Source organism: Otolemur garnettii, unplaced genomic scaffold (assembly GCF_000181295.1).
Source record: "Otolemur garnettii isolate 467f Iridium unplaced genomic scaffold, OtoGar3 scaffold00113, whole genome shotgun sequence".
Classification (NCBI taxonomy): Eukaryota; Metazoa; Chordata; class Mammalia; order Primates; family Galagidae; genus Otolemur; species Otolemur garnettii.
Genome location: NW_003852508.1, coordinates 993,168 through 1,020,229, shown reverse-complemented (window position 1 = coordinate 1,020,229; position 27,062 = coordinate 993,168). Strand labels below are relative to the sequence as shown.

At 39.0% G+C, this 27,062-nt stretch overlaps 1 protein-coding gene and 1 pseudogene across 1 annotated transcript in view; both read left to right on the top strand.

Moving 5' to 3' along the window:
* Positions 1 to 27,062, top strand: part of LOC100945075 (25-hydroxycholesterol 7-alpha-hydroxylase) — a 180,300-nt gene that overhangs the window by 57,763 nt on the left and 95,475 nt on the right. The gene's annotated exons all lie outside the window — the stretch shown is intronic.
* LOC111727583 lies at positions 23,181 to 24,672 on the top strand (annotated as a pseudogene).

Sequence of the window (27,062 nt, the reverse complement as noted above, 5' to 3'; positions counted from 1 at the left end):
ATTTGTCTCCTGATTCACTAATTCATTTATTAAATACATTCTCATTTAGAGTTGAGTATTGCTCCAGGACACAGGGTGGAAAAAATAGATATGGCTTCTGTCCTTAGAGATGTTACAGTTTAGTGTTAAGTATTAATTACAAAGTTAAAACTAGCTTATCTATTATATTCTGTAGATGATTAGAATTAAAATATGAGATATGGATTTGGTATGATGAAAAGTGACTAATATTAAAGAAAGAAAACAAAATGTCATGAAGCTCCAGGAATTAAAAGAAAAACGTTCCAGATCATATTAGCTCTTGACTAAATAAAGACATTTGTTTGTGCCTTTTGTTTCTCTTGCCTCATGTTCCTTTTCCATTTCATCTGTTCATGTGTCTAGAGCATGTCATGACAGGTTGGGTGGAGCACCAAATATAGAAAAACACTTACCAGGCCATTGCAATAATTCTAATCTAACATTACTAGAAAAAGCTCAAGAAGTCACTGGTGTAGGATTTATATGGAGAACTTCTTATGGAAAGATAAAATCCAGATCTGTGTTTGTTTGTTTTTTTTGTGCAACCAAAGTATGTGTTTATTTTCATAATAGGGATACACGAAGAGTTTTTGATAAATTAACTCATTTTTCTAAACATCTTGATTCTCCACTGATAATTATTATTTAGTGTTGTCAGAAGCAAAGGGACATTTACTGCCCTCCCCCTCAAAAGTATGTAAGATAATACTTAGGGTATAGAAGACAATATTTTTAAAAATCTTAAAATTAGACCGAATAAAAATTCCTAGTTTTCAGCATGTTTTATAACATATTTTAGCATTGTAGGGAAGGAAAAACAATTTGACCTTTCTCATTCACCCAAGCACTACAGACAGATGCAGGAGAGCTGACTTTAGTATGATCATGTAGCTTTCCCCTGTTCCTGAAGTTTTCCCCAGGATCCCATCTACAGGCTCCAGAGCAAGTGGGGTGTCCCAGATTCCATGCTTGTTGCCAGAGCTGTAGTGGGGTAACTATAATTTTCTCTCTACCCTTTCTGAGTTCTTAGCAGGGATCCCCTTGTAATAAAAGATAGATTAAATAAGAGAAAAACAGACATTTATTAACCTGTATAACTCACATGTACGTGGGAGTAAATCTCAAAGAGGTGGCTTTAAATTCAGGTTTAAGTATCATGTTCAACTGAAACAAAGAAAGAAGAGTGTTGGGGGACTAGGTATAGGGAGGTGACCAGGAAAAGGAAAAGCACGATGTACTAAGATGAGGTTTGTCATGTGTATTTAAGTAGGTGCTCTTCCCCTTGATAAGAGTCTGTAGTGATTCAGTCATCCCTCTTCTCCTGGTACAGGGTTGGGGGCGGGGAACATTACAAATGGAGATTTCTTTAAGGGAGTTAATTTTTCTTACCAAAGAGTAATTTCTACTCTATTTTTAGAGTTTTTCCTATGTCTGTAATTTCTCAAAATAACCCTGTGCCAACAGGGCGTATGTTGGCATGGCACGCTCTGGTGCCCTACAGCATAGTGTATTCATTTTAAAATAAACATACAAATATTGAGGGAATATTCAATTTTTATAGAGAGGGAACTTGTTGAGACAAGTTTGAACACTGGTCTAGGGAACCTGTTGGTTTAAAATATTAACCCTATTCCTTTTTCTTGGCAAATGCCAAACTTGATGTATAATACTGACCAACTGAATAACTTAATATTCAGGTAAAACTTACACTTATGTTTTATTTAAAAAAATACTTATAGTGGCAAGTATTTAATGTTACTTATATTTTCTCCTAGTAAAAAGTTATGTTACTAAATGAAGGAGTATGTCCAACCAGTCAGTCAGTAATACTTGGAAGAATCTATACAAGACCTAATAGTATTACTGTTTTCAGATGAAGAGGGTCTGGCCACCTGTCACTGTTGGCCAATATGGAGACGGGGATAGGGCCACCAAACTTTGTCAGAAAGCCAGCGATTCGGAAGAACGGTGAGAGTAGACTTTCCAAGACTATTTTGTTCTTCCATTTCCAAAATCACAGTTTTATACAAAAAAGCAAGAACCGTACTAACCCTTATCATACTAACAACAATAAATAATGTAACCCATGACTCAAAATAAACAATAATTGACATAACCCTTGACCCCAAACAGTGTTTCTAATTTAAAAGTTAATTTCGTAAATCAATTGCCCTAAACTACTCAAGAGACACACTTTTAGGTTAAAGCTGAGTTTACAAAACAACAAGCACGGGATGCATGAGGTAAAGGTAGCATAGGACCCAAAGTGGCCAGACCAGCTGTGTCCATAGGACCTAAACTGGCCCACCAGGTGTGTCACGTCGGCCCTAGCCTGACTGACTCCATCTGATTCTCACTACACGTGTTCTCATTACCAGTAAAACTTTTGCTGAGTATCTAGTATGTTTTAGGTGCTGGACTCAGGCACCTAGGAGATACGTTATGGTTTGAATATTTATGTCTCTTCCAGTATTCATGTTGAAATTTATGATCACCAGTGCAACAAAATTAAGAGATGTGGCATTTGGGAGGTGATTGGGTTGTAAATGGATGAATGACCTTATGAAAGAGCTTGAGAACTAGCCAGGCCCTTTTTGCCCTTTTGTCTCTTGTGCCAAGTTGTTGCCAGGGATTTCTTTCTATGCTGAGTCCTCTTTGGTCTTGGGGTTCAAAGAATGAAACCATGGACCATGTCAATTAGCAATAAGACAGAATTTATTGACAGGGAAAGACTGATAAGCAAAAGAGGAGGAAGAGAAAGAGGGAAACCATAACCTGTGGCAGGGGAGGGGAGAATTCAAGTAGGAGGTCCCTCATGTCTTCAATTTAACTGATGGGGGTTAACTGCTGCTATTCCTATCTTGCAGGCAGGGGTTCCCTACTCAAGGAAGAATCTCTAAGAACTCAGGCTACTTAGTTTATGACCTTGCTAGAGACCAAAGGGTGCAGCCTGGAAAGGGGCCTATTTGTGCCAAGACTTGGGGGTCTGTGATGAGACTGATTATCTGAGTTTATCAAGGTCTAGAAAATGGGGGTCCCTGTGCAGCTCTGAGTGGGGGAACCCTGTTATCAATGTGAGGACACAACATTACAGGCACTACTTAGAAGCAGAAAGCAGGCCCTCACCATATACCAAACTTGCTGGGGCCTTGATCTTGGGACTTCCCAGGTCCAGAATAGTGAGAAAATAAATTTGGTTTTTATGAATTACACCATCTCAGATATTCTGTTACAGAAGCATTACTGGACTAGGGTCAGATCCCGTGGTAAAGACAGATAGGGTCTCTGTCTTCATGCACACACACAGTCTAATGTGTATGTTACACAGATGAATCTGTGGTGACTATTATGAGGATCAAATCTGTCATTATTTGTAATGTTCTCACTACACTGCCTGAGCACACAGTAAGGATAAGTAGTTATGCATTAAATGAATAAATGCACATACACCATGATGCAAAAGTACAGAGTATGATGGGAAAGTATAATGGGAGCGGTGAGCCTGAGCTTCCCTGAAGAAGTCACTTTTAACTTGAGATCTTAAAGCCTTGGGGGAATTTCCAGGCACTTTCCACAGCACCAGGCCTGTGACAGCATTCACAGGCAGCCTGGCTTTCTAGGTGTGACTTGAGAGTCAGTAAATAGTAGCACATAGCAGAGAAGACCTGCTATATGCATGTGGGCCTGATTGGAGATCAAGTCCTTTGCAAATCCAGCTTACTAGTTGTTGCATTTATGTGCTATGGGGAGGAAATTCCCATGAAGCATTATTGAATCCTCTAATAGGTGAGTCCTCATCCAATGCCCCTACTTACACATCAGAAGCCACTTTGAGGCTCGGTGCCTGTGGCTCAAGTGGCTAAGGTGCCAGCCACATACACCTAAAGTGGCAGATTCGAATACAGCCCGGCCGCCAAACAACAATGACAGCTGCAACCAAAAAAATAGCCGGGCATTGTGGTGGGTGCCTGTGGTCCCAGCTACTTCAGAGGCTGAGGCAGGAGACTCACTTGAGCCCAGGAGTTGGAGGTTGCTGTGAGCTGGGATGCCACAGCACTCTACCCAGGGGGACAGCTTGAGGCTCTATCTCAAAAAAAAAAAAAAGAAAGAAAGAAAAAGAAAAGAAGCCACTTTGAGTCTGTTGAGAGGAGTGGCCTGAAATGTGGCCTTGAGGGATCCCAACAAGTCTGTAATCTCAAGCACATCAGACCACCGTTCACTCTCTGTTCTAGTAGTGAGACACATCTCATAAAGTGGATGGATTTCATTTACATTTTCAGAGTTTCTCTCTATATGTGTATACGAGTGTGTGCACATATACTCTGCATGTATGTGTAGGCAGTTCTTATTTTGCAGGATTTCAATTTGCAAGAATTTTAGTAACCACAATTTAGTTCAATTATATCAATATTCCAACAGCACAGTTCAAGTTGTAGTAATGCTAGCTGACTACAAACATTGCTGCAGGATCTTTAGCCCATAGGTTGTTAGGTAAAGGACTCGTGCTTACCCCAATCAGTGACCACTCTTGCCACTTGTTCCACAGTCTGTTGTGAAGGGTCACTGCACATCTGATTCAGTTCTGCTCAGGTAGCAAAGCATGGCGTTCTGTTCCATCCACTTTGTCTCCTAAGGACAAACCTAAGTGATATTTTACAGAAATGGAAGATGAAAAGAGGGACTTGGCCAACAAAGATGAAAGTGCAGCAAAAAACCAAAAATGGGTAAAACTGGAAGTGAAATTAGAATTAAATCTACAGAGGACAGAGCTGCCCAGGGATGTTGATACCATAGTCACTCAAGAGACTCCAGATCGGCAGTAAGGGGGGGTTGGAGAAGGTGAGCCACTTACCAACATAAACGATAAAAGTGTTTTTGACAAAAAGGATAAAAATGTCTCACAGGAAGTGACGCTGACAAAAAACTTTACATTGGAGAAACTTTCAGAGAAATATTTTGTAACATTGAAAGCACAAAGTATAAAATGTTGGAATTTGATCCAAATTTAGAAAAGAATGTGATGATTCACAGGACATAGAAAAGATGCTTATCCCATATTGGAAGTTTTATGACAAATTCAAGCTTTTCTTGGTTAGGATTTTTATGAAGGAAAAGAAAACCACTTTTAAAATGTTTCTTATGGTTCACACTATACTAAATGTGTTTTATTATTTTTTATTTCTCTTACATTTATAACTGACATAAAAGAATTAATCTCTTGATAAATGATTTTAAAGGTCACAGAACAATTGAAACTTTTCCAGTTGGTTATTAAGATTGCTTTGCATAGTTTCAGCATAAGTGGTCATTTTTATGGACTTGCGCTACTATGCAAGAGGAAGATTGCCTCTGTGTGGGTGTGTAAGATTGTGCATGTGTGTGGTGAGTGTGTGTGTGAATGTGTCAGAGTGTGTGCATGTGTTTGCTACTAAACTGAACTAGGGTCCATTCATTCAACACAGTAAAGCCAGACATTGACACAGAGATTTGCAGTGGGAGCAAAGAGCTTTTATTGCCTGGCACCAACTGAGAAGTACAGGCAGCTAACTCTTAAGACCCAAATTCACGGCTGTATCTGTGGCTCATGCCTATAATCCTACACTCTGGGAGGTTGAGGTGGGCTGATTGCTTGAGCTAAGAAGTTCAAGACCAGCCTAAGCAAGAGTGAGACCTTGTCTCTACTAAAAATAGAAAAAATATCTGTAATGTGTAATGGAGGGCAGCTATAGTCCCAGGTACTTGTGAGGCCGAGGCAGGAGGATCTCTTGAGTCCAAGAGTTTGAGGTTGCTGTGAGCTATGATGAGCACTCTAACAAGGATAACAGAGTGGGCTCTGTCCCCAAAGTCCCAGCTGGCATGTAAGCAAGGGATTTTAAAGGCAGGAGTACATTTTAGGAAGGCAGAATTTGCAAGCAAAATCATAAATGAATACCTAGACATTAGACATTGGTTTGGGGAAAAAGGGCAAGATATCTTGAAGTGGGAGGTTATGGGTCAAAGGTCGATTCAGAGATTCTTTGATTAGCCATTGGCTAAGAAAGCAAGAAGTCAGTGGGATGGAATTTGAGGTAGGGGTAACTCTCTCCACGCCCGAGTGAGAGAAATCGAGAACAAAGAACCCCAGTCAGATTCACCCTCATTCTCCCTTATCTGCATTTTCCATCTGGTTGGGATGTATGAAAACAGCTCAGGAACACAATCTTTTGGTTTCCATAAGGAACTAAAATATCTCCAGATTCTGGCGTGCCTGGGGGTTATTGTTCTTGCTGTCTTCTTGCTTACTGGGTTGCTCAATTACTTTTCAAGGGTTGGAATTTCCCTTAATGGAACTCAAGATTTTTCTGTTTGTTTCCATGTTTGTGGGGTCTGGCAGGTCCCTGCTCTGTGTCATGGGTGCGAGTGAATGTGTCTGAAAGTGTGTGTGTCTGAGAGTGTGTGTGTGTAAGAGTGTGTGTGTCTGAGCGTGTGTGTGTGTCTGAGAGTGTGTGTGTCTGAGAGTGTTTGTGTGTCTGAGTGTGTGTATGTGAGCATGTGTGTTTGACAGTGACGTGTCTGAGTGTGTGTGTGTGTGTGTGTGTGTCTGAGAGTGTTTGTGTGTGTGTGTATTCTGGTCAAGTCAGGAAGTGTAGTGAAAGCCCATGTAGTGAGGATAAGATGGAGTCTGTCAGGCTGGGGCAGATCCACATGGTCTGGTCGGTTTAGGGTTTATGTCCTGCCTGACCTTCTCCCCATGTCTCCCATTCTTACTGTTTTGTAAATTTATCTCCCAATCTAAAGTAGATTCCATATCCTGAGTAGTTAGGTGGATTGAATTAGGAGATTAATTTTTGAATTGGAATGTTGTAATAGGTCACTGAGGTATGCCCATTATTTTTTGGAATAGGTGTTCTTTGCTTTGAACTTTTATGTGCAAAACTGTAATTCTGGAAATACAAACACAGATAGTCTTAGAGAAGCCACTCTCACTGTTCTCCATAATCCCTGCCTCTGACAAATAAAGTTTGGTGGACCTGTCCCTGTCTCTGCATATTGGCTGACAGTGACAGGTGGCCAGTCCCTCTTTGTCCAACAACCCTGGGAGGTCCTGGATTAACATTTCCCATTGTGCTGGAATGTACCAAATATAAAGCCATCTGACCCTGTATCTTGAAATTAACTAGTTTTGTTCATTATCTCTTTGATTTTGGTTACAGAGTTTTGTTGCCTGGGCCTCAGACTGTTACTGAGGTAAAATTCCTTTTGTGAAATTTTCTCCTAACAGACATCTTCCATGATTGCATTGTAAAGAATTTAAGAAATAATAAATTCGGCTCGGTGCCTGTAGCTCAAGCGGCTAAAGCACCAGCCACATACACCAGAGCTGGTGGGTTGACTGGCGGGTTCGAATCCAGCCTGGCCAAACAACAATGACAACTATAACCAAAAAATAGCCGGACGTTGGGGCGGGCACCTGTAGTCCCAGCTACTTGGGAGGCTGAGGCAGGAGAGTCATTTGAGCACAGGAGGTGGAGGTTGCAGTGAGCTGTGATGCCATGGCACTCCACCAGAGTGACAGCTTGAGGGTCTGTCTCAAAAAAAAAAGGAAAAAGAAATCACAAATTCTCTAAACATTTTGAAATTTAATTTTAGTTGTTTTTCTGATTTTTGAAAGAAGTATTGATAATTCCTTGGAGTTTTTCTTGATGACGGTAATATTTATAACAACCATAATAATAGCAACTAACATTTGCTGAATATTGAGAATTTGTCAGCATCTTTCTTGAGAATTTCATATATATTATGAGAGAAAATGCTTTTCTGCTACTTGACAAATATAATAAGTTAAAATTTGAATGCGTCTAGAGGAGAAAAGTCTTTTCTACATCAGTTATGGTTTAACTTCACACAGAGGTTTTGTAGATTTAATTTAACAAGAGTTTTTCCCATCTGAGGCAAAAGGCTAGCAGAGTGCAGGGAAGGATCTGTTTCTGATGTGGCCAAGTAGCTCCAACAGCCTGAGACTTGCTCTCTGGAGAAGAGTTGCAAGTGTCTGCTGCTAAAAACACCAAGGGGATCTAAAATGTGCTCTTCACCTTGTGTTTGGGAACAGTCTGTGTGGTAACTTGGTTGTGTGATATAAAAAACTTAAACATGGAAAAGAAACCAGCCTAGCGAATGCCTGGAAATACCTGCAGTAGTGCGTGATAATTAAACTCTCCAAAATGCTCGCATAAAAAACTCAATGAGCTGTATTTACTTCTTTCTGGCGGTATAAAAATTAGGTATCCTATTACATGCAGAGACAGTTCCTTAGGGATGCAGAGTTATGCATGCTCATTAACAGAAGAATATGTATCACAGCAGGTACTGCGTGCTAAACCCCAGACTTATGACCCTATTGTCCACATGAGTGGCAAGCATAACTTCTCCATTGTGGTGGTGAAGGAGAGGATGAAGAGATAATTAGGGTAATGAAAGAGGTCAATCTAAATGTTCTTGCTCCATACTTTGGTTAAATATTCAGCTACATTTCAAATTAACCATGCTTCTTCAAAGGCTGGAATCAAAGTGATCCAAGCATTACATTTTTAACCTATTTTCTAGGGTTTTGAAATGGAAGATACCATTGGAATCCTATGTTAGAACTGGCAAAAAAACTCATGGCCCTGGCTACGAACTTCAGTATTGGTTTTAAGTCTTTCAGTCTAAAAAGACTTTAGATTGTTCTCACTGGTCTTTTCTAGACCGACTTCCCCTGACTCTGTGGACAAGTATATTAGCATAATGTTGGCCTAAGGATTTCTACTTGGTGAACTGTTCCCTGTAGTTCTTTTCAGTTTAGAAGAATGAAGTAGTGAGACAGATGTGGTCACTTTGATGTTGGAATCTTCATGATAATAATTATTCTTTTCTTCATGATAGTTATCCTTTTGTGTCATTTACTATTATGATCAATGTATATATTATGTGAAGACCTAATTCACGAAAATTATCATCAAAATTGGTTCATTTGCTATATACATTAAAATATCTCACGTGAATAGAAAATAAATTGTGAAGAAAGGAATAATTCAATCAAAGAAACAACTGCTCAGGAGTTATCAGAAAAAGGAAATGGTGAACTATCACACTTATTGCTTAAAAGAAATAAAGTATAAAAATTTAGGCTCCCAAATTCAGTAAAATAAATTTAGTAACTTCATACAGAACAATGTATTGCCTTAGATTGGCTTCCTCAGAGGCAGAATCCCAGGGGAAACATTCAGGGAGCAGGGAGAGCAAGACAGGAAAAAGAGGAAGAGAGGAAGGGTGTGATGGAGCTCAGGCAAAACCTCTCAGAGGGTGGGCTGCAGCCTGATCCTACAGAGGAACCCTGGAACATGAACCGTGTCGGGTGTGTTGAAGGCTCACCGTGATCTTGGTTGACAGTCCCTGGGTGTGTGGAGGATCAGAGCCTTCAGACCTTACCACTTTCTGCACTTGTGGCCAAGTGGCTGGGAGTTGTCCTCTGAAGAGCCACAGGGTTGTGGAGGTGGAGGATCAAAAATACTAAATTGCAAATTCAGGGGGTGGGATGCACACAGAAGTGGTAAGTAGGACTAGGAGGAGAATTCCATCAACACTGTCCACTATACAGATGATCCTACGTTCATCTCATCAGTGATGAGAAAAAAAGTCTGCATTAAAATCCAGTGAGGATATTTCAAATACTTTATAATTTACTAAACTAAACTTAGAGACAGGGTCTTGCTCTGGCTAAGGCTGGTCTCCAACTTGTGACCTCAAGCCTCAATCCCCCAGAGTCCTAGGATGACAAGCCTAGGTGCCTGGCCTCCTTACTTTTATTTTTTTTTTTTTTTTGTGGTTTTTGGCCGGAGCTGGGTTTGAACCCACCACCTTCAGCATATGGGGCTGGGGCTCTACTCCTTTGAGCCACAGGCACTGCCCCCTTATTGTTTGTTTGTTTGTTGAAACAGAGTGTCACTCTGTCACCCTTTGGCTAGGGTGCCTGCCATGGCTTCAGACCTCTCAGCAACCTCAAACTCTTCCGGCTCAAGAGATCCCCTTGCCTTAGCCTCCTGAGTAGCTTGGAATACAGACCTGCCACAATACCCGGCTGGTTTTTCTATTTTTAGTAGAGAAGGGGTCTTGCTCTTGCTCAGTCTGCTCTCAAACTGCTGAGCTCAAGCAATCTGCCCTTCCTGGCCTCCCAGAGTGCAGGGATTACAGGTGTGAGCCACTGCACCCAGCCTTGGAAGTTGTTTTTTAATTACAGAACTTTTTTTACTCAGTGAGTTTCTATGTAGGATCCAGATTATTTTTCTGGAACTTGCATCATAACTGGGGCCTTGCTCACTACATATTTTCCGAGCCGATTCCTATTAAATTAAATGAAATGAAGGATTTTTTGATCCCTAAAGGTACATATTCCATCTCTATAATTTCTCAGGTACTTGTGACTTTGTGGGGATAGCTTACATGTCATTATCAATCAATTCTGAAACAACTTTGTTAATTAAAAAAAAAAAAGAGAAAGGTTTTAGAAATAAGAGAAACATGGCAGGTTTTTTTTTTTTTTTTTTGCTGTTGGTTTGTTTGCTTTGTTTTTAAGACTAAGGGCTGAAAGAAAGAGGTTTCTTCTTCTTCAAGCTTGTTCCATAAAAGGAATCTATTTTCCTTTACTTTCATCTCAAGAAGACACCACCTTAATTAAACTCCAGTGGGCCAGATTAATTAAAAAATGTCAGTCAGATCCTCACAGGAGGACCAGATATCCATGAAACGTACCGTCTGTTTCCTTTGTGATTGCTCAGAAATCTCTGGCCCTGCACCTCCTGGGACAGCGGTGGTGGCAGGCAGAGCTCACTGACTTCCGAGGCTAGTGGAAAGTGGCCTTTGGTGGGCTGGTGAGTGAAGGCGGGACATGATGACGGAGAAGAGACACCAGGTAGATTAGCAGAACCTAGATTTCCGATGGAAACGTTCTTCTCTGTCAAGACATTGACCTAATGTCTTTTAGGTCCTGAAGGATTCGTAGTCACATTTTCTATTCTCATAGCCAAGAAGATGTCTAAGAGGTTTGTCAGCTCTTCCCCCATCCCCTTTCTTACATCCCTTCCTCTCTGCTGCCTTTCTCCCATCGGGCAGATTCAGGCCCTACGGTTTTCCGTATATCTGAGAGCCTTTTAGTAGCTGCACCAGCCTAGCCCTGCTGTACATTTCTTCTTTTTGAGTGTATGTATAATCAGACTCCTCAAACGGGGGCGGCGTCAGGGAGAGGGACTCGGTATCCCAGTGGACTCGGGCATACTGTGGCCGTTCCCTCCTGCAGGTGCTTTGAACTCATGGCTTCATCTAGCACCTGCCTGACTATTACCTAACTTGGCACAGAAATGGAAAATGGAGGCTCAGAGAAATTCAGTGATTCCTCCAACTTATAAAGCAAACGAAGAGGCAGAACGGCTGTGATACATTCTCTCCTCACCATAAGGGTGGCGGCTGACACTTCTATACCAAAGACAGGTTTTTTGTTTTTGTTTTTGTTTTTGAGACAGAGTCTCACTCTGTCCCGCTGAGTAGAGTGCCATGGCATTATAGCTCACAGCAACCTCAAACTCTTGGGCTCACGAGATCCTCTTGCCTTAGCCTCCTGAGTAGTTGGGACTACAAGCACCTGCCACAATGCATAGTTTTTGTGTATTTATTAGAGATGGGTTTTAGTTTTGCTCAGGCTGGTCCTGAACTCCTAAGCTCAGGTGATCCACCCACCTCAGCCTCCCAGAGTCCAGGCTTACATGCATCAGCCACCACTCTGAGCCCAAAGACAGGTTAGCAAGAGAAAGCCGTAGCATATTTACTTCATCCAAGTTTTATGTGACACGGGAGACCTTGCAATGAAGATCTAAAGACTCCGGGAAAACTGTATGCTCAGGTTTGATGAAGCATGGACAGGCATGTAGCATTGTGATTGGACAGAAGGGTATGATCTAATGTCTGCAGACTGAGTGAAAAAGCCCAGCCAGGGCTCTGTCTCCTCAGATTCTTTTTGGTCTTCCAGGTTCGGGGCAGACACCTCTGGAATAAGGGTCTTATGAGCTACTATAGAACAAAGGCAGGTCAGAGAATTTCCTTATGGCCCACTCTCATGCAGAAAGACAGGGGAGATCCGAGTAAAATTTCTAGGTTTTATGGCTTGCCTTAGAAAAGAGGAATTCTGGTTTTTTTTCACTCACTTTGGGGAGAATGAGGGGTGAGAGACAGGAGGATAGAAGAGTTCTGAGGCTTCCGAAGCCTTCTAGTGTCATTTAGTGGAAAGCACTCAGCATGCCCAAGGGCCTCACTTGGGAATTCTGTTTCCTGAGCCCCAGAACAAGCAGATGTAGAAGCTGGGAACTGATCTGCAAAGTTACCTGTGATCTGAAAATCTTCCCATCAGACTCACTTCTCAGACACTTCTTCTTTATTTTTGAATGTATGTATAATCAGATTATGTACATAATCTAATTATATAAATATTACATGCTCATTGTCAAAATCAAATATATTGGAATAGTATGGTGTTTTCATTGAGGATCTTTGAAAAAAATAACTCTTTTGGAAACTGCACCCCATCCCTTGCCTTCCCCTGCTCCTCCCCTTTCCACGGTCAAATGGACAACTTCTTACCTAGCCTCTCACTGCTTTCTCCTTGACTACTTAAGCAGAACCCACCTGCCTGTGCACACGTGAGTGCCCAGGGATTATACTATTGTTAGTTTTTACAAAATGTGTGCTCTGCATGTTACTTTTTATTCAGGAGTCCATTTTGAAGATTGGTATAGCTCTGATGTACTCTTTTAAAGCTTCTGTAATATTCATCCCCTGGTATGAAGGGTCCACAGTTTTTCTACTTTGTTTTCAGTTTTTTTGTTTTGTTGTTTTTTACTTTTTTAGCCCCAAGAGACAATTCTGCACTAAATGTCTTTGAATACATCTGAGTTCGTGCTGGTACTTCATTTCTATAAGATTGATTTCTTAGAGGTGTGATCTGGGGGTTGAAGAATGTACGTATTGTTTTATTTTAATAGATCTCTCTGGATTGCCTAAGCAGTTTCTAGGATGTGTGATTATGCCTTTTATCAAAAATTCGTCAGACATAAGAAGGCACATATATGTTCTAAACTAAAATCTGGCTTTTACAAGACTGACTCTCTGTTAGTCAAATGTGTCTAGGAAGGTTCTATCCCTGGATTAGGTACAGAATGGGATCCACTGATCAGGTTAAAAACAAATTACCAAATAGCCATATGTTTACTTCTGTCCCTACTGAACTTCTGGGTTACTTAAAATTGACCAAAGTTCTAAAAATTGTATTTACTGGGCACCTGTTGCATAGCAAAGCAATTTGGGTATTTATTTACAGAAACTCTCCCTATGATATGTCACTATAGAGTCCTGGGAATTCAGAGTTGGAAGTGTGACATGGACCAATGCGGGTTCTGTGTAGTGGATACTTCCTCCCCGCCTGGAGGAAGAGCTGCATAGAGACTCTGGGAATCTGCTCTTGATGGGACGTGTCGTTGGAGCACGCTGCAAAGTTATCTCATGTAGTGCTTTGTCGAAAGCCTGTTTCCAAAATGGTTTTCAAAATGTTCACAGTTTTAAAAAGTAGGTATTTATTTCAATTCACATCAAAGACCATTGATTCAGGGCTAATGATTACATAGTTTATTAATCAAATATTTTTAGCAGGAAAAAAAGCCAGCTACATTCACCTACAAGTGCGGTTTTACTCTGTTTTAACGTTATTTTAATGAGCTGCAGATTTGAATGTGGGCTTTGTTCATCTGTTGCTTCCGCTCAATTGCAGTTTCACCCTAAGAAGACACAAGACAGATTGATCGGGCTTCCAGTCATTGTGAGGCTTAAATGAAGTGAACAGGGCCTTATGTTTCTAAACTAAATGAGAGAATTAAGGCGAAAAGACAAAGAAGGAGAAAAATAAAAAATAAAAAGCTCCCCCCACCCCCTGCCAAATCCATTCTCCATACCCTGTAAGTCATCTGTTTGCTGTTCTTAGATTTGCTGCTGCAGAATTCCAGTTTTCCTGTGAGAGCATCAGGAGGTGAAATAATAAAAGCAAAATAAAAAAAAAAACTTTCTAATAATCTACGCAACTATTAACATGTGTCCATGTAAGGGGAAAGCTACTGTCTCATCTCATTTTTTGACACACAATAATTTTGATGCAAAATTGGAAGTATAATCTAGTTAGATTTTCTATAGTAGATACTGTTCTTATGTCCAAATACCTTTAAGAAGGTATTTATTCTGGTATACATTGTTAAGAATGATTTCGCATTTATATGATTTGTCTAAATTAAAATAAAATACGTTTGAATTAAAAGTGATTTTGTGGTTAATATTCAGAGCCATATTTTCAACACTAGCTATGTCTGGGGAACTTCTCTGGTGGGCCATTTAAGGTCTGGGAAGCACATAGTGGGACAGATTTTGGCCGCTCTGTTTTCATTTTGTAAGAACAGCCTGGAGAGCCCATGGCTTCCAACATGTGGTTTTCCATTGTAATTAGACACTAGATATGCTGCTTAAGATGAAAAGGAAAACTTCACACTCAGGAAGCCACATACAGAGTGGTCATCTAAACCTATGAGAAGCTACGTGGCAACTGTGGCCAACCTCATTAAACAAGAAAGTTATCATAGTTTCTGTGGCTCAACATTCTGATAATCAGAAAGGTATTGTGTGCCCCCATTATGTCATTTTTTAAAAACTATAAATGGTTAATAGGTAGTGCAAGGTTTATAAGTCAACTTTTAAGGCAAGAATAGCATTCAATTAACACTAATTACAATTTTATGAAGTAATATTCTTGGTGGAGTAATCCAGATTCTGTGGACTTACTTGAATAATACAATACATGCAACATTTGCAGTAAAGCCATATATGTTATACATCTCACTAGATATTTTTATGACATATATTTTAATGATAAACACTATCATGTGTTTATCATTAAATGTGTATATCATTAAATGTGTTTATCATTTAAATGTGTATAAAGTGTTATTTTGCATATTTGATGTAGTCCCAGGAGGTCATAAGTTATATATATTTTTAAAACTGTATATTTCAGTAGAAGAGCTCACTACTGCAAAAGTCCTGTTGCCAATAGTATATATTACAAATATTATATCTTTTAATCATTTTTCATCTACATTTATACGTTGGTTTTGCTTAAAGTGAGGCGGACCTATTCTAGTGTTCCCTGAGAGATTGTTGCTTATTTTAATTTGTTTCTTTCATATTGATATATGACCTCCAAGTAATAAATAGATGTGGTAAGATCAAAATAATATCAAATAAAATACAGAAACTAAGGTGTTAAAAGTAAAAAATGTGGGGAAAAACCTGGACATGATCCTGGCTGAGCAAAGCCAAGAATTCACTCACCAGTCTCTAACAGCCTGAGCAGATGTTTATCTTGTACTTGAACTAGTTGTGTGACTTGGTGAATGACAGAATTGTTAGTAATTTCAATGAAGACGGGTTTTGTTCCTTTGTTTGCCTTTTGGTTAAGATTAATGTCGAAGTTTTAATACATTCATCTTAAAAACAAAAACAAAGCAACCCAAAACAAGCCGGGAAGTTGAGACTGACCATATGAATAAAGAACTCAGCAAGAATCAGGTGTTTTCTATAAAACTTCAGAATGTTTGACTTCAGAACATTTTAGATTTCCTCTTTTTTCTTTTTTTAATTCCATTTTTTAATACTAAACATTTTAGATTTTGATCTTTTATTTGGTTTTTAAATAGCATATTTTTGTTAAAGAAAAAGAATTTTATCTTTGATAGATTTTTCCATAAAGAAAAATACCCTTTATTAGTAATTTACAGATAGATTAAATTCAAAATGTAATTGAGAAGATTTCGGCAAACTGCTAATTACTTTGCACTTTTATTACCCAGAGACCATTGTGCTAGTTATTCATTTTGACAAAATTTAAAATTTATCCACACATATTTTTCTGATTACATAATTTAAAGGAATATTTTTGACACAAGGGATTATATTTATTTACTTTTTCTCTTAAAACATGCTTACAGTATACATTTTGACTTCAGTCAAAGATATAGGAAGTGATGATAGATAATGATATACAGCCAATCTTAAAGAGCTTAATTTCCTTTTAATGGCATGTGTGTACAACCATTATGTGGATGTTTTTGCTTTGCTTTGAGTATTAACATTTTCTCTGAATATTCTGTGTATCTAAGTAACCATGATTGTGGTTCATTTCACTTAATGGCCATTCATATAAAATTAAAGCTGAGAATATTATTATTTGCTTCAGCTAATACCAGTTATATTGCTCTTTTATAGGTCAGCTGATATTTTCACATAACAGAGATTTTGCCTAGTCTCTGCCTTTTTTATTTTATTATATTATTCACTGGTACTTACGCTAGGACTGCCCTCATAAGTTCAAGGCGAAGTTTTCAGGCTCAAAGTTAGAAATCAGTTTTCTTGTAAATAATGGCAGTGACAGCCATCTTTCATTTCATTCATTTCTTCACTCAGCTTTGCATTCTGTTATGTAAATGACTATACCTGTGTGTTTTTTAAAAATCACTCTTTCTAATTGGCACATTAAAAAATCCTTAGCTATTCAGTGCTTTTCTGCAAATAAATGTAAAGTGAGCACATTGTGCCTTAGATTAAAGGCCAGTAAGGCAGACAAAAGGGACACCATTGCAAATTAAATCATAAAGGTCTGAAGTATTATTAAGAGGTTCACAGATACTATGTTCCAATCAGGCTCAATAAGGGCTGAATTCCTATTATGTTTCTAAAGCCTCCAAAAAGACATGGGAAGGGACTCAGAGTCGTCAAATAGAAAGCACTTAAGCCAAGAGCACATGAATGTATGGCTGGGTAATGGGCCTTTCATCTTTGAAATAAAAACAGTTCAGTTCAATTGGAACTGAAGTTCTCCCTTTGAGAAAGTTTATTTTAATGAGTTTTCATTTTATGCGTGGGCTGCTCTTTAATCGAGGCTGTTCCATTGAAGTCTTTACCCAATGAAGACGCAAGACAGATTGTCCAAGCTTGCGGCTATTGTTAGGGGTTGATGAAGTGTATGGGCCCTTATGGTTGATAACAGAAGTAGATGGTCAAAGCCGATAAATAAAACTTTAACTCTGATTGTTGGGTGCTTTTTGCTGAAAAGGTTTCCATTAGCATGGATCTTTGGTTTTGAAGGACTTGTGAACCCAAAGGCAGCGTGTAGCTCTGTCACACACACTAAGTCACTTAGACAAGCAGCAATCTGTCCTAGCTGATAAATTCAGTCTGGCTTTTAAAATTTTAGAGTTCTTTTCAGAAGTGAACACTGTTAATATCTTGACAGACAATTAACTTAATGACATATGAATCCACTGCATTCAAACTATTGATTTATCATGAAAGTGTGGTTTGAGGAGGTGTTTTGTGCTTTGCTTTGTGGGAATCATAATGATGTACATTTGAGAAGTAACAATTTAATATAGTTTAAGTGGTCGATAATTTGAGTTTGTGGAGGGGAAGGAGAGACTTTACAGTTTTAGTTGCAGAACCACTTCAAGTCTCATTTAATGTAAGTTGTTCATCCAATGACAGTTCTCTCTGCAAATGGCATTTAATCTAATTTGGGGGGGTGATGGATGAGGTCAGTTATGTGCCCATTATTGTCCTTAAATCTATCGAAACCATGTGTTATGAGCTTACATCCCTTAAAAACCTGCTCCAGTGACTTCAAAACTACCTGCAAACTTTAGAAGACACTGTATCTCATGATAATTTATACCATGATTGTCGTTAAAGAACAGGTAGAACCTTGACAACTTGAATGGGTAACCCTGGCCATAATTGCTTTGCCACTAGAATGTTAGGACCTTGAGGGACTCTACTTTATATTCACCTATCCTGGGACCATGAGGAAAATAACACCTCTGATAACCATGGGGCACAGACACAAATGTGTTCCTTAGCTTACATATTGCACCTTCCGTTCTCCAGATACCTTGCATGCCTGGTGCACTCTGCCCACAGGAAGCTCCATCACACTTACACTCCTAACAGCTGTCAATGGCTAACCTCAGGCCTACTGGTGAACTTACAGCTTCATGATTGGGCATTGGAAGACAGACCCAGGAAGGAGGCTCATGAATGCCCCCAGGAGCAGGCTCCCCACTGTTGAGGCTGAGAATTTTAATTTCTGAGCACCTTGATTCTAGCACAGAGCTGGAGGAGCTAGGGTCATATGCCCCTGGGGCAGCTGGACTTGTTGTCTGAGGGGAGAAACATAAACTGAGAAGGACTCAGGGCAGAGGCCCTGCTGGGTGCCTAGTCCTGAGCAGGTCCTCCTGAGGGGCCCTGACATGGACATTAACATCCACTTACTCTTGGGCTATTGGTAAAGTAAGTAGTTAATAACTCTTGCCTTGAATTTTCAGTAGTGAAAAGATGCAAACACTCTGATACTATAGTAGTGTGGGAAGGTGTTTCATGTACGTGAAACCATATATACCCCCAGGATAAAACATCGTTGCAACTTCCTGAAGTTAATAATTTATACTTCATTTAACCTGCTGAAATTCTATGTACTAGATATACCAATATATCGAGGTCAGACAGTTAAGTTCACATACTCATCCTAGAAAAGTGCTACATACCCTGTTCCTGTATATCTGCATGGTCGCCTTTGAGGTCCTCCCCTTGGGAAAGTATGCACCAATGCCAGCATCTGGTCTATACTTTAAAATAATTTTGGAATTCTTTTTCTTGAATGACCGTCAGAACTGTCATTATATGAGGTAGGGCAATTAAGTTTGCAAACTCATCCTAGAAAAAGGGAAGTCCCTGTATTTCACTGGTTGGAGGCCTGGGGAGACATCAGGGTCTCAGGTTATTTATGGAAGTGCCCTATTTCCTTTTTCCTAGATTAGGTTGTTCGATGATTTAAATTCCCAAACAAGGGTCATTCATATTTAGTCAGAAAGGAGTCAATGTCTTCTTACAAGACATCCCTTCCCTTTGCAACATTAGATTGATTATTAGTTTAAAATATGATCAGATGTTGAGTTTATCCCATTGGGTTTCTTTTAATCTTAAAAAAACCTCATCATCTCTGTGTTCAGCCATTCATCCTGAGAGTAGAGTGATGGAGACATCAGTTTTCATACGGTATGTGACACAGAACTAGAAATGGGACACTGTTGTGTGCAGACCTGTCCATCACTGGGGATTGACCTTAGACTTCCTGATCAGTTCTGACAAGTCACTGACAGTTTGCAGGGGAAGCACATATGTGACAAAGGACAAGCAGGGCTACATGTGTCAGCAAGAGCCCTCCAATTCCAAGTAGAAGGAGTCAAGCTGCTGACAACTCTGGTATTTGGATGCTCTCAGTTTTCTTTTTAAATGTGGCTTCAGATGCACTTTCCTCCAGACACACACGGTTTTCCTACTGATTTAGTCTATGGCTAAATGGCAGGTCACAGGGCTTTGAACGCTGACATACTTTTCATTTCTTTGTAAGTTTGTTCATGCATTTGCGTACATACTGACATCAATCTGGATCCTGGATGATAAGGAGGAAGTTGATATTCATTATAAAACTGAAACGGAGTTGAATTGTTTTTAAATCATGATTGTAAACGTATTAATTAACATTAATATTAACTAACATGTTAATCTCATCGAGTGCCATTTTGTTGCAAATACTTTCTTTTTCAGCGTCAGCATAAAAATGGGCACACTTGGCTCAAGTTTTAGTTGTAAAGTATTAATGTCCGTCCATTGCAGAGATGGTACAGAGGCCTGAAAGCAGAATGGTTAAGGGTATGGGGTACTGAAGACATACCAGGTGAGTTGGAGTCCTGACTGACTCACCAACGGGGCTATCCTGAGTATGCCACCTGTTTTTTTAAAAGCAGAAAACCAAGAGATCCTATCTCCCAGGTTGTTGGGACTATATAATCATCACCTGTGAAGCATTTATGGTAGCTGCTCACAATTATTATTGTGTTAGCTTGTTAACTTTTTGTATATCCAGAATGAATCTCTATGAAATAGCATGATATAAAAAGAGAGTTTATGTTGACAAAATTCTGGCCACTGTTCCTTGAAAGTTTTATGTCTCCTCTGTTCAGTTGCTTATATTGCTTAGATTGGTTTGTATTGTCCCACTGGTCATTAGCACTTTTTTATTTCTTTTAACTCTTTTATCTTTTTGTCTTCCTTTTGGATAGTTTCCACTGCTGTTCAAGTTGACTCATCTTTTCTATCATAGTATCTAATCTAATATGGAAATCTTATTGGGTGTCATTTTTTTTTTTGCAGTTTTTGGCCGGGGCTGGGTTTGAACCTGCCACCGCTGGCATATGGGGCCGGTGCCCTGCTCCTTTGAGCCACAGGTGCTGCCCTTATTGAGTGTCATTTTGTTGCAGATATTTTATTTTTCAGTGTTTACGATTTCTACTTTTTATTCCTTCCATTTCTTTTTTAGCTTTATGTTCTACATTCTTGAGCAAATGGAAAACATTATCAAATATCATTTTGGACATCTTATTTGCCAGTGCCGTGCTCTTTCATTTTGGGGGGCTTTTTATTAATTTTTTTCCTTATATTTTCCTTCTTCCTCTACCTGATAGTTTTTTATTGAAGGCCAGATATTGAAAATTTTATATTTGGGGGTGTCAGATTTTGTCATATTCCTTTGGATTATATTGGACTTTGTTCTGGCCTGTAATTAAGTTCTTGGCATCAGGGTGATTCATTTGAAATTTGCATTTAGGCTTACTAAGGATGGATCTGGGAACAGACCATTTGACAAGATTCATATACCGCACTGACAATTTTTGTTTGATGGTGCTACTTATTAACTTATCAACCAGCTCTCTACTTATCCATTTATGCAAATAATATTTTATTGACTTTCTCTTATATAATAGAATAAAGATGAGTAAGACGTTGGGGAGTAACATGTACTAATAGAATTATATGCAAACTGCTGTTTAAGATCTGTTGTATCTGACTTTTTCCAGGTGTATATATGGTTGTTTAACCAAAGTATACTCATACCAAATTTTCTTTTCTCTTGAGTAGTCTCTCATAACCTCACTGTGTTTAAGAAAATTACTTTTTCTGCATTGTAATACTATTTATATTGTATGTTATAGTATTATACATACATACACACATCTATAATGATATATATACATTTCAATGAGAAGAAAATATATATGTATGTGTATATATAAAAAATGAGGAGAAAGTGTATATGTGTGCATATATGCATATATAGTGATATATATACACACACACACATATATATGTATAAATGAGGAGGAAAAAAGTATTCACTTCTATAAAAATTCAGTCATTTATTCAACAGATGCATGTTGATGGACTATGATATGCCAGTTCCATAACTGAAGCTATAACTAGGAAAAAATCAAAGTCTTCTCAAAATGCAAAGTCAAGTGGTGAGCATATAGATAATATATTTTAAAATTATGACTACATTTATCTTCCCATTTTTAAAGTGATGTGATGCTTCTAGCATTGACATAGTGGCCAAAACATAGCCCCTAGGCAGGCCAAGGTGTTTCCTGTTCCGAGATCCAGATTGTAAGTGTTGATAATGGCTAGTTCCAGATTAATGCTCCCTTTTAGAAGGATTGCTGATGTATCTATAGTTTTGTCTGTGAAGATGCTATTTTTGTAGGTACAAATTGAAAATTTCTTTTTTTAGAATTTTAGGGTATGAATTTCAAGATTCTTAATTGCAAAAGAAAAGTCAGGCGAGGAGCTATAGTATACTACAAATGTTACTAGTGCTGTCGCTGCTCCTGCTGCAGCTAGGATTTCCTTAATTATCAACATGGGCCAGGGCTGGGTTAGGTGGCCTGTTAAGTTCCTTCCTTAACTTCATCCCTTTTAATCCTTGAATGAACTACACGAGGTGAAGGCTGAAAATAGTACAGAAAAGTAAGGATTGGCCATAAAGTAATTTTTTAAGTGTTTATGAAAATGGGACATAGTGACCAAGACAGAAATAATTTTTAATCTGTTATATTCAAAGTGCTGTAAGACTATTAGCACGTTACATTTCACATTGTAAATTCCAATTAGCATTGTTGATTTGAGGACTGAGTAGATGGTTTTCTGAAGACGACGTCTTTGGAAAATTCAGATTCTATGTTGTTTTCTAGAAGGAAGACACATTATAAGACTATTTAGAATTTAAAATAACCCACATAAGAGTGCTTCCTCAGGATTTGTCTTGCTGAAAGGCAAATGCCTCTACTTCACTGGCTTTGCAAAGAACTCTCTAAAAGTTGAGTCCAAGACAAAATTAGAGGGGCCAATGGGGGATCCTCTTCTGCAGACCTGACTTCCTTTTCTAAGGCAGGGACTCATTTCAGAGAGTGACAGATGACAAATCCAACACCAGGCAGATGGTCTTCCCTTGGCACCTCATCCTCTTAGTAGTACCACCATTTGTCTCTTCCCAGAGCAGAGGTAGTGGGCTGTTCTGCAGGGACTGGTCCCAAGTAGTCAGGCCACCAATCAAGAGAGATGCCAGGAGGTTTACCATGCAGCTGTGAAATCATTTCTACTCAGCTGTGAGTTGCATATAAATAGAGACCTAGTTTGTGGTGATCTTCTGGTCTAAGAGTTGTAGCAGACCTCAAGGTGCTGAGCTGATAGCACATAGGTCCAATATTATTAGAGTTAAAGGCCCCTCATGCCTCTAGTCTTATCTTCTGATAGATTAAACTTTGAAAGATTTGGAAAAGAGAGCCCCAGGTCTCTCTTCCCCCTTCTAAAAATACAAAACAGAAATGGGCTTACAATGTACTTATTTCTATAGGTACAGCATATTATAATAGTAAAATATTCTTATGCTGAAAACATGTGTAGTTCTATTCTTCAAGATCTTGCAGGCATTTTCATATTTTAAGCCAATACAAAGTAGGTAATTCCTTTTAAACTTAGGTTGCTTGAGTGTTTTATGGAATGATAAATATGAAGCTCAATTTGGAAGTTATATATTTACCTATTTTTAGAAGGTGTTTTATATGTAATGCACTATATTTATAACATAAATAAATATAAATAACAATGTGTTTTTAAGTATTTATTTATTATTTCTATTTTATAATGTGCTTTGTATTTATATATCCTGTTACTCAACCATTGATTCCCCCATTCAGGAAATTTATTGAAATACTGGGTACAGTGAGCCCACGGTGATGTACAAAGCAGCTTTTTGAATCTAAAAATGGGTACATGGCCTAATTGAGGTACCCGGTGCTATCAGAATTCACAGAAAAGAAATTATTTTCAAGGTTGGAGGAACTGGGATGTAAGAGAGCTTCAGGAAAGTGCCTAACGTAATGCCTGCTGTAGAAAAGCAGCTTAAACAGTTTTTACTCCATGGACAAGGGATGAAGGAATAAATGAAAGAGATGTGGCATCTGGCCTTGCAAGATGAGTAGGTTGGAAACAGCACTAGACCAAAGATGACCCTGTGAGAAAAGAAAGAGAAAATTCAAAGCATTGGGGAATGGAGACCAATTGGGTCTAACTGGATTTCAGGGCTGAGTGTTTTAACAGTAATTTAGAATTATAGGTCCTGCTACAGGCTGAGACTGGTGGCCAGGCTCCCTGGTGGCCAGGCTCCCTGGTGGCCAGGCTCCCTTCCGGTTTGCTAAGTGGAGGGTGGAAGTGTTGGTTTTGAGAGGTGCTCATTGTGGAAGATGGTGGAAGCGCACAGCAGGGGTGTTGCCAAAGGGCTCAGATTCTCGTGGCTGTGAAACAATTTGACCACCACCATGTCCAGTAAAACGGTAAAGACCAAGACCACCAAGAAGCACCCTCAGCTTGCAAGATCCAGTGTATTTGCCCTGTTTGACCAGTGACAGATTCAGGAGTTCAAAGAGGCCTTCAACATGATCGAACAGAGTAAAGATGGTTTCATTGACAAGGAAGATTTGCACGATATGCTTGCCTCACTGGGGGAAAATCCACGGATGATGCGAGGCTGAATGAGGCTCCAGGCCCCATCAGTTTCACCATGTTCCTCACCATGTTTGATGAGAAGTTACATGGCACAGATCCAGAAGATGTCATCAGAAATGCTTCTGCCTGCTTTGATGAGGAAGCAACCGGGACCATTCAGGGAGATTACCTGAGAGAGCTGGGAGAGGGGTTTGCGAACGAGAAAGTGGATGAACTGTGCTGAGAAACACCTATTGACAGAGGGGGGAGTTTTAATTACATCAAGTTCACACGCATTCCCAAACATGGAGCAGGAGATGAAGATGACTGAAAAGAACTTCCAATTCCAGCCAGACGTTCTTGTTGCCCCTTGGGGTATTTCTGAGATTTTCTCTTAGAGCCTATTGCACGCCCTTAGCTTTACAGCGTTTGCTTTTCCTGGTGTATCTATTCTCAGCCATGTTTGGCATATGTATCTTTATAATCAGACTGGAAATGGAACTTTTATCATTTTCCGAATAGAAAATGTGGTAATTTAACTTACCAGCCCCCCCAACTGCAGAGTCTATAGAGTCAATATATTTTTTCAGAGAAAGTTATTCACTCAATTTTTTTCTGAACCACAACTAAACTTTATAATAAAATACTCGTTTAAACTTCAAAAAAAAAAAAATAAAAGCAATTTAGAATAAAATAGCAGAGGGCCTCAGACTCCACTCTAAAGAATTTGGATTTGATCTATGCTGTGGGAAACTCTGAGAGTTCCAGAGAGGGGGATCCTGATCAGATCTGTGTTTTATAAAAACTTCCCAGGTGACAGTTTGTAGTCTTAGCGGGAGATGGATAGATGCCTGAATCACTGGGACTGATTCTAAGACTAACAGTATCACTGAGATTGAATCTGCTGTGACTGTCACCTGCTTGAAGGATACTCTCAAAAAAAGAACTGAGCACCATCACTGTTATCTGATAGAGCTGTGCTTGATACAGCCTACAGAAAATGCTAACCAAACACTGGCAGGGCACAGTCAGTCATGAAATCCAATGGTAAAATGTGAGGTGAAATATCTTATGAGAAATGAAAATTAACACAGTGAGACTAACTCAGAAATTGAATCCTGTGCAATCTATTGTGCTAATTTTCAACAGTCTCAAGGGTTTCTGGGGAGAGTACTTTGTAAGTTGATATTTTTTTTTCTCTTTTTTTCTTTGAAAAGACCATACATGGTGCATAATATCTATCCTTTTCCTTGTGCTTGTAACATAAATCATGGCCCCATCCAGATTAGTCCTAAGATACTTCCCTTTAATATCTTTGAGAAATGTTTCATTCTTTGTAAAATACACAATCGAAATTACAATTATGGAAACAGATCAGATATTGATGAACAGCCCGGTAAGTCTCAAGATTTTAATTTCTTAATAGTTTTTCTCATTCTGCTAATACATACGGGGTCTGACAATTAAGTTCACAAACTCATCCTAGAAAAAGTGCTACGTACCTCGTTGCTGAATATTAATTACTCTAGTCATCTTGGAAGTACTCCCCTTGGCCTGGCAAGGGACCCTACTTTCTTCTCTCTCTACCCTTTATATTTATAACAAGTGATAAAGAAGATACGAGATAGAATGAAGGAAATCAAAATATCAAATTTATTGTTGATCAAGCTGTTTGGAAAATGGAGGCTTGACATTTGAAGCTAAAAAGCCTTCTATAAAATTCCTAACTTTTGGCCCTTCTTTATAGCACATAGAATTGATGATCCACCCTCCAAAAAGATTGTGTCTTCAGAGCACCAGAGCTTTCTAGAAGCATCATTGTTCCCACTATTCTGGAGCTGATAGGAAAGAAGAAAAAATTCCCCCAATACTTAATACTTTTTCAAGATTAACTTCATCCATTTGCCTAACACGTACCAGTGCATGTCTTGTCTTTGTTGCCCAATATTGGGTAAGGTACTATTTCCTTTTTGGGGGAAGGTAAGAGTGGAAAGGAATATGGGGTAGAGAGAGAGACCAGTTGTGTTATCTAGGGGAAACTCCTTCATCTAGATACACAAAGCCAGTAGAAACATACATCTACAAACGTGCACACTCACAAATGTCTTCGGGCTTTATTTAAAGAACAAGCTTATGTAAATATTGTTGGATATTGCTATGTGTGACAGTGATTTTAATAGCTAATACTTGTAGTGTTGGACACTGGATAGAAGGAGAATTCTTGTGTTACATACAATCAAGAATGCGGAATATTTTAAGAAGTCATATTCCAAAAAATTATACATTTCTAATAAAAAGAATTTATAAAAGCAGTTAAGTTTAATTTTAAAATCTTCATTATAGTATGGAATGTGGAAATATGGAATTGTCTCAGAACCCTTAGCTAAGCCGACATTAAAGGACAGGCAGTGACAAATTGAAATGTCTGGGTTTGCTAGTGATCCTGACATTGATGTTATACTTAAAAAATACCGTATTCCTACCTTGGTGGGGTTTCTTGAACAGCTAACAAAATAATGATTATTACATTTGGGAAAGGACCAAAGGAAAGTGACAGAATGTTATCTGATTGTGAGAATGTGATGAAGAGGTTGAGTTGAGCCGGGTGAACTGGGAGCCCCATGGGGGCAAAGGAAAGAGCAGAAGATGTCATGGAACCGCCAAACTCAGTGAATTTCAGTGAGTAAAGTAAGACTTTATGTAACCCTTTTATAATTGTAAGCAAATACTTGTATGTAGTATTAAGTAAGTTTTACACTTAAAACTGATTCCTTGTCCAACATTGCTTACTCAGTACGGATGAGTTGGCTCTGAGGCAAACTAACATACCTCCAGACAAGGAAGAAAACAGCACATGCTTTGGCTTTTTTTTTTTTGTCTGCAGCCTGTGCTGCCAAGGGGCATTGCACATATTCTGATATTGCAAAAGACGAGCAGCAAACTGTGGGGATTAGAGCTACGTGATTAGCAGTCCTGGTCCCCAGGCGGCCCTCCCCTGCCTCCTCCCTCCC